Source organism: Helianthus annuus, chromosome 2 (assembly GCF_002127325.2).
Source record: "Helianthus annuus cultivar XRQ/B chromosome 2, HanXRQr2.0-SUNRISE, whole genome shotgun sequence".
Taxonomy (NCBI): domain Eukaryota; kingdom Viridiplantae; phylum Streptophyta; class Magnoliopsida; order Asterales; family Asteraceae; genus Helianthus; species Helianthus annuus.
In genome coordinates this window covers 18,791,414-18,806,259 of record NC_035434.2, presented here as the reverse complement: position 1 = coordinate 18,806,259, position 14,846 = coordinate 18,791,414, and the positions used below count along the sequence as shown (strand labels likewise).

At 36.2% G+C, this 14,846-nt stretch overlaps 1 long non-coding RNA gene across 1 annotated transcript; it reads left to right on the top strand.

Annotated features, from left to right (window-relative positions):
- Window positions 1-3,662: 3,662 nt before the first annotated feature.
- On the top strand, window positions 3,663-12,418 carry LOC118483887. The gene is made up of 3 exons (XR_004872092.1): window positions 3,663-3,821; window positions 10,504-10,590; window positions 12,245-12,418. It is a non-coding gene; the product is annotated as an uncharacterized LOC118483887 (long non-coding RNA).
- The last annotated feature ends 2,428 nt before the right edge of the window (window positions 12,419-14,846 follow it).

Below are 14,846 nucleotides of genomic sequence, written 5' to 3'. Positions count from 1 at the left end.
CTAATAATTCAAAATAAATTAACTCTTTTATTTTTTAAAAAATGCAATCTAATAATTAACTCTTTTTAAATAAATGCAATATAATAATTAAATGTATCCTATATATATTAAAGATCCACAAGAAATTGGGTTATATTCATTCATAATAAAATTCTCGATAACAAAAGACCGTAACTTACAGACTCGATAACAAAAGACCGAAACATACAATACAGAGATAAAACGTCAAAGATCCACAAGCAATTGTGGATCTTTACTGACGGGTGCACTTCGGAATGTAGCAGATATGAATGAATATAACCCAAGTGGTAGATATGAAATTCCAGAGCTCGCTAATTATATATCTGCCACTGGGGTTATATTCATTCATATGAATGAATATAACCCAAGTGGTAGATATGAAATTCCAGAGCTCGCTAATTACGTATCTGCCACTGGGGTTGTATTCATTCATATCAATCACTTCCTTATGTGCACCGCGCCATCTTCTAGGAGGTTGTCAAGTGTTCTCGCCTTCGTAGTTGGTGTTTTGCGTAGTATCTTTACGTCCGCAGCCATTCTGTACAACAAAACACATTCAAATGAGGAACACATTCAATCCAAAACTGATCCGATACAACAAAAACATTCAAACCAGAATCAAAACCAAAACACATTCAAACGAGGAACACATTCAATCCAAAACTGATCCGATACAACAAAAACATTCAAACCAGAATCAAAACCAAAACACATTCAAAAACCAAAACACATTCAAACGAGGAACACATTCAATCCAAAACTGATCCGATACAACAAAAACATTCAAACCAGAATCAAAACCAAAACACATTCAAAAACCAAAACACATTCAAACCCACAATCAAACCCTCTCTGTTTTGATACCGTAAACCCTAAACCCACAAGAATCAAAACCAAAACACATTCAAACCCACATTCAAACCTCTGTTTTGATACCCTAACACATTCAAACCAAAAATCAAAACCAAAACACATTCAAATCCTCTCTGTTTTGATACCGTAAACCCTAAACCCACAAAAATCAAAACCAAAACACATTCAAACCCTTTGTTTTGATACCCTAAACCCTAAATCAACCCTCTGTTTTTTTTTAAATAAACCGCAAATCATCAAATGGAACCCAAAATCAAACCCAAAATCAACCCTCTGTTTTTCACAATATAAACACATTCAAATCATCTAATCAAACCAAAAGTCAATACGAGGATGAAGATGAACCTGATCTGTTCGATGATGAAGATGTTCGATGAAGATGATGAAGATGATCTGTTGAAGATGATGATGATGATCGATGAAGATGATGAAGAGATCTGTTGAAGATGATGATGATGTTCTTGAGAGTTGAAACTGGTGATAATGATAACTGGTGATGATAATGAAACTGGTAATCAATTTATTAAGCTCGCTATTTAAGGGTTGGGGGTATTATGGACTTTTCACAACTGTCAAACGGTAAAACTGACGGAACACTGACGGCAGGGACTCATACTGTTATGAATTTATAAAGTCAGGGATTCAAAAAACCAAAAATTTAATTTAGGGGCTCAGGTTGATGTTTGGGACATACCACAGGGACGCAAATTGCATTTTTCTCTATATATAAACATAGGGAAAAGATCAAATAGGAAGTTTACTTTCGATAGAAAGTGTAGAAAGTGTAGGAAGCAATAATAAGAGAACACGTAGCAAATAACAAGAAACTGTTATTCGTTTTAAGTTTTAATGACCGCAAGTGTTCTAAACTCTACAAATGTATTCTTTCGAATGATTCCCATTCAAAGCATCTACGTTCTAAACTCTACAAATGTATTCTTTCGAATGATTCCCATTACATATTTTAAACTTTGCTACCATTTACCAACAAACATTACTATCATTTAAGCCACCAATCATATATTGAAATTGATGGACGTACGTAGCAACCTAAAGCCAAGAGAAAGATTATTGTATATTGTATATAAAATGAATAAGTTTAATTGAAATCTTGCATATATTAAATATTACATGATCCGTCTCTAAAATCAAGAAACTATTAGGTTATATCAAATATATATTAATAAAATCTAGAAGAATAAGAAAAATAGTATTGTATATGAAAAATTGGTCATTTGTGATTGCATCTTGATGCCAGTATTATAATTATCTAAGGTGAGCGGTGTGGAGTCGGTAAACTCCTTTGACACCGATTGGTGACCACTGCCAAGATGTTTACCGAACAAGCTTTACCGAAATGGGGGCGAAATCGGTGAAGGTTCACCGAATCGGGGAGAGGGAGGGAAGGGGAGAGAGGGGTGTGTGTGGTGGGTTCCATGCCTTCTCAACCAAACCCCATTAGGTAAACCACCGCCAACGTTTTTTAGCATTAGGTAAACAATTGACATGGCGCTATGTGATTGGGTGATTTGGGAGTTTACCTATTCTAAATGTTTAACCACTCCCTTCACCCTAATACATTTAGAATGTACGGAGTAGGAGGGTATGAAAAGAGGGCGTGAAGGGTCATGTTGTAGCCACGTCAGCACCCGTCAGAAAAGTAGCGTGCTGTAAAAAAGCCAAGTGAAACGGGGCGTGAAAGGGTGGCGTTGTGTGACACGTGGCATACAATTGTTATATATTTATTTTATATTAAAAAAGAAAATCAAATAAAAATCCACCACCCAATCAAGAGAGCACACTTCATCACTATCTTCTTCACCACGCTGGTGAAGAATCCAGCGTCTAAACCACCACGCCAAGCACGGACCGGTGTGCGGGCGTGGTTGAGGCCTCCACGCCGAAAACCACGCTCCACTCCGTGTAATCTTACTAGATGTCATTAACCAATAGATTTTCCCTTTTTTAAATATTTCCATTATTGTTTTATTTGATTTTAGAGTTGAATGTCATTTTAGTCCCTATGGTTTGGGCCATTTTGCCAGTTTAGTCCAAAGGTTTCATTTTTAACCTGTGGGTCCAAAAAGGTTTCACAGTTGCCATTTTAGTCCACTGAGTTAACTTCATCAATTTTTTCTGTTAACGAGAAGGCCAATTTCGGTCATTTATATGGCTGAATTGCCCTTTTAGTTAGCAGAATTACATACAAAATGACCGAATTGGCCTTCTCGTTAACAGAAAAAATGAATGAAGTTAACCTTGTAGACTAAAATGGCAACTGAGAAACCTTTTTGGACCCACTGGTTAAAAAAGAAACCTTTAGACTAAACTGGCAAAATGGCCCAAACCACAGGGACTAAAATGGCATTTAACTCTTGATTTTATATAACAACTAGTTGATTTTCTGACCCCGCGTTACGGCGGGGATCCAATGTTTGCAAAACGCGTGCAGACAACGGCAAGCAGATACTGAATATCAAAACATAGAAAAAATGGTTTTTAAATAATCTAATATATAATTGTAACACCCCAAATTTCGTATGTTATAAAATAATATTATTTTCATGATGTTAAATGACGGAAAACGGTAATCGTAAAACGGTACCGTAAGAAAATGATAGTAAGCTTAAATATATGTGTGTAACTAAGTTAAACAAAGAAAAGAGACCAAGTTAGTGTGGAAAATTAGTAATATGAGCAAACTTTAAAAGTCAAGGGGGCTAAATGTATAAATGTGGAATGAAATCTAATAAAAAAAAAGACTAGTTTTTGTGGGTATGTGTGTGTGCGTACGGGACAAAGAGCAGGAAGGGGGAAACCCTTCTCCATCAAGCTTTGCAAGAAATCCAAGAAATTAAGGAGGATTAAGGCTAGGTCTTTGATGCATGAGTTTAGATTCATGATTCCTTAAGTGTTCTTGACATCAAGTAAGTCAAAATTCATGATTTGGTAATGTTTGATTTAGTGGGTTATGTGAAATTGTGAATTCGTATGGAATCAAACACGAATGCATGATGATATGAACATGTAGAAATTGAAATTATGCTTGAATTTCTCTATGATGATGAGTTAGGATAAAACCCACTTGTGTGTCAAAGATGATCAAAATTTATGAAATTCTACATGCTAAATTAGATTAATGTTGATGATATTTTGATGAATAGATGATTTAGAACAATATGTATATGCTCATGGTGGTGTAATGAGAAGTTGAGAATGCTTATGTGGGTCAATGGATGAACTAGGGAAAAACATGCTTTAATTACTTGTACATTATGCTTAGATATTAGTACGCACACCAAGTGTTTGATGAAATGACTAGGTGAAGTTAGAAAGTGAGATTGTTTACAAAAATTTGGTAATTTGGCATAGAATGTGATAGTGTTGTATTTGATTGTGAAGTTAGCATGAGATACGTGTTTTGGATGAAATACATGTGGGTGGTTGGTTGATGATGTGATTCGGGAAAAGTATGCTTTAGGAACTAGTACCCTATGCTTGAATGGTGGTGCACACCATGAGTCGGATTAGTAGCTAAATGATAAATTGATATGGATGTGCACTAAAGGTAGAGAAATTTATTAGCAAAGAAGGATGTTAAGATTACGTTAAATTGTTAACTTGTATGTGATTGACAATTGTAAGATTATAAAAGTATATGGTACGTAGTTGGATCAATGTATGAATGTGTGATGACATGATAAATTATATGAGTTTGAAAAGATATGACTTGAGTATATGCTTTATGTTTGTTAGAAATTGACTAATGAAAGTCAAATGTTGAGCATAGGATTAATGTGATTGATGATTACGTGTGGTCTTGCGTGCTAACAAGGATATTAATGTATTGACATGTAAGGATAAATAACATGTCTACGGACTCAAGCACGGAGGCTAGGGGGTCAAAAGTAAGCATGGAACCTATGCTTGAACTTGGTCGCTCAAGGTAAGTGATTTTTGTAGTCACTTCTTAGTTTGTTTAAGTAATATAATGCTTTATTTAACTAAACATGATGTTTGATGTCAAGTATGTGTTGAAGTCTTTCGTTGTAAATAATGGGAATAAAGTAGATTAAAACGCCCTTGATGGGTATATTGGGCGAACAATCTTAAAATTAGTTTATAAGGAAGCTATTCGATTAGTGTAATGGTTTTGGTCAAGTATAAAGTGGGGAGTATGGTTTTGTAAACCATAGACCATATAATGAATGCGCAAACACCTTAACGGGTCAAAATAAGCTTTTGAGCAAAATGGATGGAAAAAGTTGTAAGGTATCCGGGAATGACTCCTTTATAGTAGATGACCTTGGAATTATTAGGTTCATGTAAAGTTGAGGTTAAACCAACAAGTTATGTTGTCAAATATATGAATGAGTCAATTACGTCAAAAATGATTATTAAGTCGTAGGTGTAAGTAAAGGTTTTTCTTAATCCGGGTGTGGCATTTTAGGTCCACATGATAGAGGACCAAATTACGATCATGTAGGAAGAAACGGGAGGTTAAACGGGTAAACGGTTCAAAAGTTATGCGCGTTTTAGTGCGTACGGACGACGGAACGAATCTGCAGAAAAAGGCATTTTCTAGATGGCGTCGCCGACGGGGTTAGGGTCGTCGCCGACGGGCTCTAGAAAACTAGTTTTTCTCCGACGCCTTAATTACCTGTCTACGGGTTTTTGGGCTACGGGTAAATGCAAGGCCCGTCGCCGACGGCCCTAGGGGCGTCGGTGACGGCCTTCCCAAGTCCCAAAAGCTGAAATCTTGTTATTTAAGTTAATTTATGTACCGTGGGCTTCGGTTTGATATCCGTGGACTACGGTGGACTTTCCAAACATGATTTTGATGGTTCCTTAGATGTTTATGGGCTATAAAGCTAAGTCTAAGACCCATGTTAATAATGTATGATTATGTAAGAGGTACGCGTGATCTAGTACGTGTTCGTTAAAGTATGTACGTATGTAGATGTGTATGTATGCATGTATAAAGATATGTACGAGTGTATGCATGTACGTAACGATGTAGGAAGGGTATGTATGTATGTAGAAATGTATGTATGTATGTATGCAAATGTGTATTTGTGTATGTATGGGAGTACGTGTGATCGTAGGCATGAATGTAGAGACGTATGAATGTAGGTACGTATGTAGAAGCGTACTTATGCATATATGAAGATACGTATGATAGTATGTATGTATATATGTGAAGGCGTAGAAATGTATGTATGTATGCAAATGTGTATTTGTGTATGTATGGGAGTACGTGTGATCGTAGGCATGAATGTAGAGACGTATGAATGTAGGTACATATGTAGAAGTGTATTTATGAATATATGAAGATACGTATGAGTGTAGGCATGTATGTATTGAGGTATGGATGTATGCAAGAGTATATGTAAATACGATTTTGGATACGTTAAGTGCTAATGATATTAATCATGTACCTGGAAAACGAAGATTGATGCAGGTACATTATTGAAGACTCACAAGGGAATGGATACGCTAATGATATGCTTAAAGTTAGAGAGAAAGCTGAATGGAAAGTGTACATGTATTGAGTCTTGTTTATGTATTGTATACTAATGTGATGAATGTATGTGGTGAGTGCAGGTTGTACGAATCACGGGTGGTTATCACGAGGAATAGAGCTCGAAGAGCGAGTCACAAGCTAGATTGTACGGGAATAACTGAATATGTATTATTAGTAATCGGGGCTTATGCTTTATTTTTTTGTAAAAGATACATATTAAAACGTACTTTCAAGTAAGTCATGACGTTAATAATGAAAGAAATTTTATGGCACGAGTTTCCGCTGCGACTTTTTGTCAAATACGAATTAGGGCGTAACAAGTTGGTATCAGAGCCCTGGTTTGAGAGAATCAAGTAACAGGAGGTAAATACTTGAACTCAAACCGGTGTGCTCTCGTGACCAAGAACCTGTGCAATCCAAGACTCGATCGAGGCCTAAAGGCAAAAGCGAATGTAAGTATGTATTAGATTATGTATTGGAAGGAAACTAATAGTATGTTTTGTGAAGGGTAAGCGCAATTGTTGGAAGAGATGATCCGTGAATGCGGCCTAGGACCGGCATCGAGGCAAGTAATGAAATGAATTGACCCCAGGTACGTAAACCTAGCGTATGGGCGTATGAAATGGCATGGTTAAGCAAGTGAAAAAAAAATTTGAAATTGAACAAATTATGATAAAGACATGGTAAATAAGTTTTGAAAATGTTACACGAGGCGAAACTAGATTCTTCGGACATAAGGTGGCGATTACGCGAAGACACGAAACTAGTACGTGGATTGTGTACCTGGCCAGTACACAAGAAACGTATGATGTTCGTGAGACCGTGATAATTATTACAGGTATGTCCGAGAGAGTTTGGTAGCAGCTAGGCGTGTGGGTGAAGTGGGTAGTAGGACTCTCGGGGGATTGAGAGTACTTTGTAGGAATGAAAGATGTGAATGCAATGCTTGAATCCGCGAGACGGATTCAAGGAATGAAATATGCGAATGCAATGCTTGAATCCGCGAGACAGATTCAAGGAATGAAATATGTGAATGATGCAAATCCCTTGCGGATTTGGTTAATATAGCGAATGCTATAATAAGCTATGCAAGTCGACCGGTTCAAGTTGAACAAGTCGAGTAAGGATAAGGTACCATCCGTTTAGAACGGGTGGTCGTGAATGCAATAACGAATGTATGAAGTTCAATCCGTTATACGGATAGAACAAAAGATTTATGTTGAAAGCAATTAACCCAATGTGACCGGGTCGTAAGCGGTATACTTGAATCTCATTATGAGAGTATATGCCATTACCCCTTTAATTGGGTAATCGAATGTGTAAAGGGAATGAAAGTATATGAGCAAATGGAACTAAAATGTTAGTATTGTAAGCGAAATAAGTATTATGACTAACTTTCAAAACGGGAAGGGCAAATGTTTGCAAGAAAACACTGGAACAGTGAAGCGATGAGATCGTGAGCATGTCTGAATTGAAAAGGAGTACAAACATGTACCTCGATACGTATATATATATATATATATATATAAATAATAAGAATGATATATTAAGAAATGGCCATGTATTGACCTGTTATGAATAGGTCTAACACACTAATGTCTTAAGAAGGAATTGAGAAAGTATTGATGTATAAATGAGGTGATGTGATAAACAACATGTCTGAATGAGATCGAATGAAATGTGTAAGTCACAAATTTTATAATAAGATTGGCAGTAATCATGATGCAATAAAGCTACCTAGGACGGTGAAAGAATGCTCATGAATGGAAGCTCATGTTACCAGATGGACAAGATCAACCCTGTTAAGATACGGGTTCGTGAATGAGCAAGTCAACTCTGGTTGTTACACGTTGGCTCGTGCCAAATTAGCGAGGTTAGTAAATGGTTTAACCTGTGGATGTTAAATAGAAAGTTACATATTGAATAATACTTCTATGCGAACTGGTGGTACTGAATTGAGTGATCGTAACTGTGGAAACTCTGATAGAATATAAGAAACGACAAGTATCGATAAGAAATGCTAACCTTGATGCTCGGCTTGTTGGCCATGTTCATTTGAACAAGGCATTGTAGAAAAGATATGCATGACATAGATAACAATAGTAACCATGGAAATAATGCTTATTCTTCATGTTAAGTACGGATAAGTAGGTGTAGAAAGGGTGATTTTGGTTGTAATAATAAGTCTTCGAATGATTGCAGTAGGCGTATGATAATATATCGACCCTTCCTATGAGCTTAAAGCTAATCAGAGGTAATGAGAGTAATGGAATGTGTAGGATAGCTCATAGCGAACAAAATGAAGGATAGTATATGAGGTATGAGTAGTATGAAATAATCGATTTATTTTGATTAGTAAATAAATGAATGTAATATGCGTAAATAGGAAGTTAGAAACAAGCCATAGACTTGGGTTTGCACGATTAATAATTGTATACAATTGGAATAAATTCGATGAATGAAACGCTAGTGATGATATGCGTTAAGAGCTAGTAGTATAAAGTAAAAGACACTAATAAGAGCTCTGGAACAGATTCTGAGTTTCATGTGATTATGAAAGTAACTTACCTAATTTAAGAAGATAAGAAAAATTCGTACGATTATATTTATTCATGGTTAAGATTTTTATGCAAAGACCCCGAATGAGTTATGTTGTAGTGTGCCCATTGAATGAGTACAATAGAAAGGTAAATGTGGGAACGAGAGAGGTTTCGGGGACGAAACCTTCTTTAAGGGGGGTAGACTTGTAACACCCCAAATTTCGTATGTTATAAAATAATATTATTTTCATGATGTTAAATGACGGAAAACGGTAACCGTAAAACGGTACCGTAAGAAAATGATAGTAAGCTTAAATATATGTGTGTAACTAAGTTAAACAAAGAAAAGAGACCAAGTTAGTGTGGAAAATTAGTAATATGAGCAAACTTTAAAAGTCAAGGGGGCTAAATGTATAAATGTGGAATGAAATCTAATAAAAAAAAAAGACTAGTTTTTGTGGGTATGTGTGTGTGCGTACGGGACAAAGAGCAGGAAGGGGGAAACCCTTCTCCATCAAGCTTTGCAAGAAATCCAAGAAATTAAGGAGGATTAAGGCTAGGTCTTTGATGCATGAGTTTAGATTCATGATTCCTTAAGTGTTCTTGACATTAAGTAAGTCAAAATTCATGATTTGGTAATGTTTGATTTAGTGGGTTATGTGAAATTGTGAATTCGTATGGAATCAAACACGAATGCATGATGATATGAACATGTAGAAATTGAAATTATGCTTGAATTTCTCTATGATGATGAGTTAGGATAAAACCCATTTGTGTGTCAAAGATGATCAAAATTTATGAAATTCTACATGCTAAATTAGATTAATGTTGATGATATTTTGATGAATAGATGATTTAGAACAATATGTATATGCTCATGGTGGTGTAATGAGAAGTTGAGAATGCTTATGTGGGTCAATGGATGAACTAGGGAAAAACATGCTTTAATTACTTGTACATTATGCTTAGACATTAGTACGCACACCAAGTGTTTGATGAAATGACTAGGTGAAGTTAGAAAGTGAGATTGTTTACAAAAATTTGGTAATTTGGCATAGAATGTGATAGTGTTGTATTTGATTGTGAAGTTAGCATGAGATACGTGTTTTGGATGAAATACATGTGGGTGGTTGGTTGATGATGTGATTCGGGAAAAGTATGCTTTAGGAACTAGTACCCTATGCTTGAATGGTGGTGCACACCATGAGTCGGATTAGTAGCTAAATGATAAATTGATATGGATGTGCACTAAAGGTAGAGAAATTTATTAGCAAAGAAGGATGTTAAGATTACGTTAAATTGTTAACTTGTATGTGATTGACAATTGTAAGATTATAAAAGTATATGGTACGTAGTTGGATCAATGTATGAATGTGTGATGACATGATAAATTATATGAGTTTGAAAAGATATGACTTGAGTATATGCTTTATGTTTGTTAGAAATTGACTAATGAAAGTCAAATGTTGAGCATAGGATTAATGTGATTGATGATTACGTGTGGTCTTGCGTGCTAACAAGGATATTAATGTATTGACATGTAAGGATAAATAACATGTCTACGGACTCAAGCACGGAGGCTAGCGGGTCAAAAGTAAGCATGGAACCTATGCTTGAACTTGGTCGCTCAAGGTAAGTGATTTTTGTAGTCACTTCTTAGTTTGTTTAAGTAATATAATGCTTTATTTAACTAAACATGATGTTTGATGTCAAGTATGTGTTGAAGTCTTTCGTTGTAAATAATGGGAATAAAGTAGATTAAAACGCCCTTGATGGGTATATTGGGCGAACAATCTTAAAATTAGTTTATAAGGAAGCTATTCGATTAGTGTAATGGTTTTGGTCAAGTATAAAGTGGGGAGTATGGTTTTGTAAACCATAGACCATATAATGAATGCGCAAACACCTTAACGGGTCAAAATAAGCTTTTGAGCAAAATGGATGGAAAAAGTTGTAAGGTATCCGGGAATGACTCCTTTATAGTAGATGACCTTGGAATTATTAGGTTCATGTAAAGTTGAGGTTAAACCAACAAGTTATGTTGTCAAATATATGAATGAGTCAATTACGTCAAAAATGATTATTAAGTCGTAGGTGTAAGTAAAGGTTTTTCTTAATCCGGGTGTGGGATTTTAGGTCCACATGATAGAGGACCAAATTACGATCATGTAGGAAGAAACGGGAGGTTAAACGGGTAAACGGTTCAAAAGTTATGCGCGTTTTAGTGCGTACGGACGACGGAACGAATCTGCAGAAAAAGGCATTTTCTAGATGGCGTCGCCGACGGGGTTAGGGCCGTCGCCGACGGGCTCTAGAAAACTAGTTTTTCTCCGACGCCTTAATTACCTGTCTACGGGTTTTTGGGCTACGGGTAAATGCAAGGCCCGTCGCCGACGGCCCTAGGGGCGTCGGTGACGGCCTTCCCAAGTCCCAAAAGCTGAAATCTTGTTATTTAAGTTAATTTATGTACCGTGGGCTTCGGTTTGATATCCGTGGACTACGGTGGACTTTCCAAACATGATTTTGATGGTTCCTTAGATGTTTATGGGCTATAAAGCTAAGTCTAAGACCCATGTTAATAATGTATGATTATGTAAGAGGTACGCGTGATCTAGTACGTGTTCGTTAAAGTATGTACGTATGTAGATGTGTATGTATGCATGTATAAAGATATGTACGAGTGTATGCATGTACGTAACGATGTAGGAAGGGTATGTATGTATGTAGAAATGTATGTATGTATGCAAATGTGTATTTGTGTATGTATGGGAGTACGTGTGATCGTAGGCATGAATGTAGAGACGTATGAATGTAGGTACGTATGTAGAAGCGTACTTATGCATATATGAAGATACGTATGATAGTATGTATGTATATATGTGAAGGCGTAGAAATGTATGTATGTATGCAAATGTGTATTTGTGTATGTATGGGAGTACGTGTGATCGTAGGCATGAATGTAGAGACGTATGAATGTAGGTACATATGTAGAAGTGTATTTATGAATATATGAAGATACGTATGAGTGTAGGCATGTATGTATTGAGGTATGGATGTATGCAAGAGTATATGTAAATACGATTTTGGATACGTTAAGTGCTAATGATATTAATCATGTACCTGGAAAACGAAGATTGACGCAGGTACATTATTGAAGACTCACAAGGGAATGGATACGCTAATGATATGCTTAAAGTTAGAGAGAAAGCTGAATGGAAAGTGTACATGTATTGAGTCTTGTTTATGTATTGTATACTAATGTGATGAATGTATGTGGTGAGTGCAGGTTGTACGAATCACGGGTGGTTATCACGAGGAATAGAGCTCGAAGAGCGAGTCACAAGCTAGATTGTACGGGAATAACTGAATATGTATTATTAGTAATCGGGGCTTATGCTTTATTTTTTTGTAAAAGATACATATTAAAACGTACTTTCAAGTAAGTCATGACGTTAATAATGAAAGAAATTTTATGGCACGAGTTTCCGCTGCGACTTTTTGTCAAATACGAATTAGGGCGTAACAAGTTGGTATCAGAGCCCTGGTTTGAGAGAATCAAGTAACAGGAGGTAAATACTTGAAGTCAAACCGGTGTGCTCTCGTGACCAAGAACCTGTGCAATCCAAGACTCGATCGAGGCCTAAAGGCAAAAGCGAATGTAAGTATGTATTAGATTATGTATTGGAAGGAAACTAATAGTATGTTTTGTGAAGGGTAAGCGCAATTGTTGGAAGAGATGATCCGTGAATGCGGCCTAGGACCGGCATCGAGGAAAGTAATGAAACGAATTGACCCCAGGTACGTAAACCTAGCGTATGGGCGTATGAAATGGCATGGTTAAGCAAGTGAAAAAAAAATTTGAAATTGAACAAATTATGATAAAGACATGGTAAATAAGTTTTGAAAATGTTACACGAGGCGAAACTAGATTCTTCGGACATAAGGTGGCGATTACGCGAAGACACGAAACTAGTACGTGGATTGTGTACCTGGCCAGTACACAAGAAACGTATGACGTTCGTGAGACCGTGATAATTATTACAGGTATGTCCGAGAGAGTTTGGTAGCAGCTAGGCGTGTGGGTGAAGTGGGTAGTAGGACTCTCGGGGGATTGAGAGTACTTTGTAGGAATGAAAGATGTGAATGCAATGCTTGAATCCGCGAGACGGATTCAAGGAATGAAATATGCGAATGCAATGCTTGAATCCGCGAGACGGATTCAAGGAATGAAATATGTGAATGATGCAAATCCCTTGCGGATTTGGTTAATATAGCGAATGCTATAATAAGCTATGCAAGTCGACCGGTTCAAGTTGAACAAGTCGAGTAAGGATAAGGTACCATCCGTTTAGAACGGGTGGTCGTGAATGCAATAACGAATGTATGAAGTTCAATCCGTTATACGGATAGAACAAAAGATTTATGTTGAAAGCAATTAACCCAATGTGACCGGGTCGTAAGCGGTATACTTGAATCTCATTATGAGAGTATATGCCATTACCCCTTTAATTGGGTAATCGAATGTGTAAAGGGAATGAAAGTATATGAGCAAATGGAACTAAAATGTTAGTATTGTAAGCGAAATAAGTATTATGACTAACTTTCAAAACGGGAAGGGCAAATGTTTGCAAGAAAACACTGGAACAGTGAAGCGATGAGATCGTGAGCATGTCTGAATTGAAAAGGAGTACAAACATGTACCTCGATACGTATATATATATATATATATATATATATATAAATAATAAGAATGATATATTAAGAAATGGCCATGTATTGACCTGTTATGAATAGGTCTAACACACTAATGTCTTAAGAAGGAATTGAGAAAGTATTGATGTATAAATGAGGTGATGTGATAAACAACATGTCTGAATGAGATCGAATGAAATGTGTAAGTCACAAATTTTATAATAAGATTGGCAGTAATCATGATGCAATAAAGCTACCTAGGACGGTGAAAGAATGCTCATGAATGGAAGCTCATGTTACCAGATGGACAAGATCAACCCTGTTAAGATACGGGTTCGTGAATGAGCAAGTCAACTCTGGTTGTTACACGTTGGCTCGTGCCAAATTAGCGAGGTTAGTAAATGGTTTAACCTGTGGATGTTAAATAGAAAGTTACATATTGAATAATACTTCTATGCGAACTGGTGGTACTGAATTGAGTGATCGTAACTGTGGAAACTCTGATAGAATATAAGAAACGACAAGTATCGATAAGAAATGCTAACCTTGATGCTCGGCTTGTTGGCCATGTTCATTTGAACAAGGCATTGTAGAAAAGATATGCATGACATAGATAACAATAGTAACCATGGAAATAATGCTTATTCTTCATGTTAAGTACGGATAAGTAGGTGTAGAAAGGGTGATTTTGGTTGTAATAATAAGTCTTCGAATGATTGCAGTAGGCGTATGATAATATATCGACCCTTCCTATGAGCTTAAAGCTAATCAGAGGTAATGAGAGTAATGGAATGTGTAGGATAGCTCATAGCGAACAAAATGAAGGATAGTATATGAGGTATGAGTAGTATGAAATAATCGATTTATTTTGATTAGTAAATAAATGAATGTAATATGCGTAAATAGGAAGTTAGAAACAAGCCATAGACTTGGGTTTGCACGATTAATAATTGTATACAATTGGAATAAATTCGATGAATGAAACGCTAGTGATGATATGCGTTAAGAGCTAGTAGTATAAAGTAAAAGACACTAATAAGAGCTCTGGAACAGATTCTGAGTTTCATGTGATTATGAAAGTAACTTACCTAATTTAAGAAGATAAGAAAAATTCGTACGATTATATTTATTCATGGTTAAGATTTTTATGCAAAGACCCCGAATGAGTTATGTTGTAGTGTGCCCATTGAATGAGT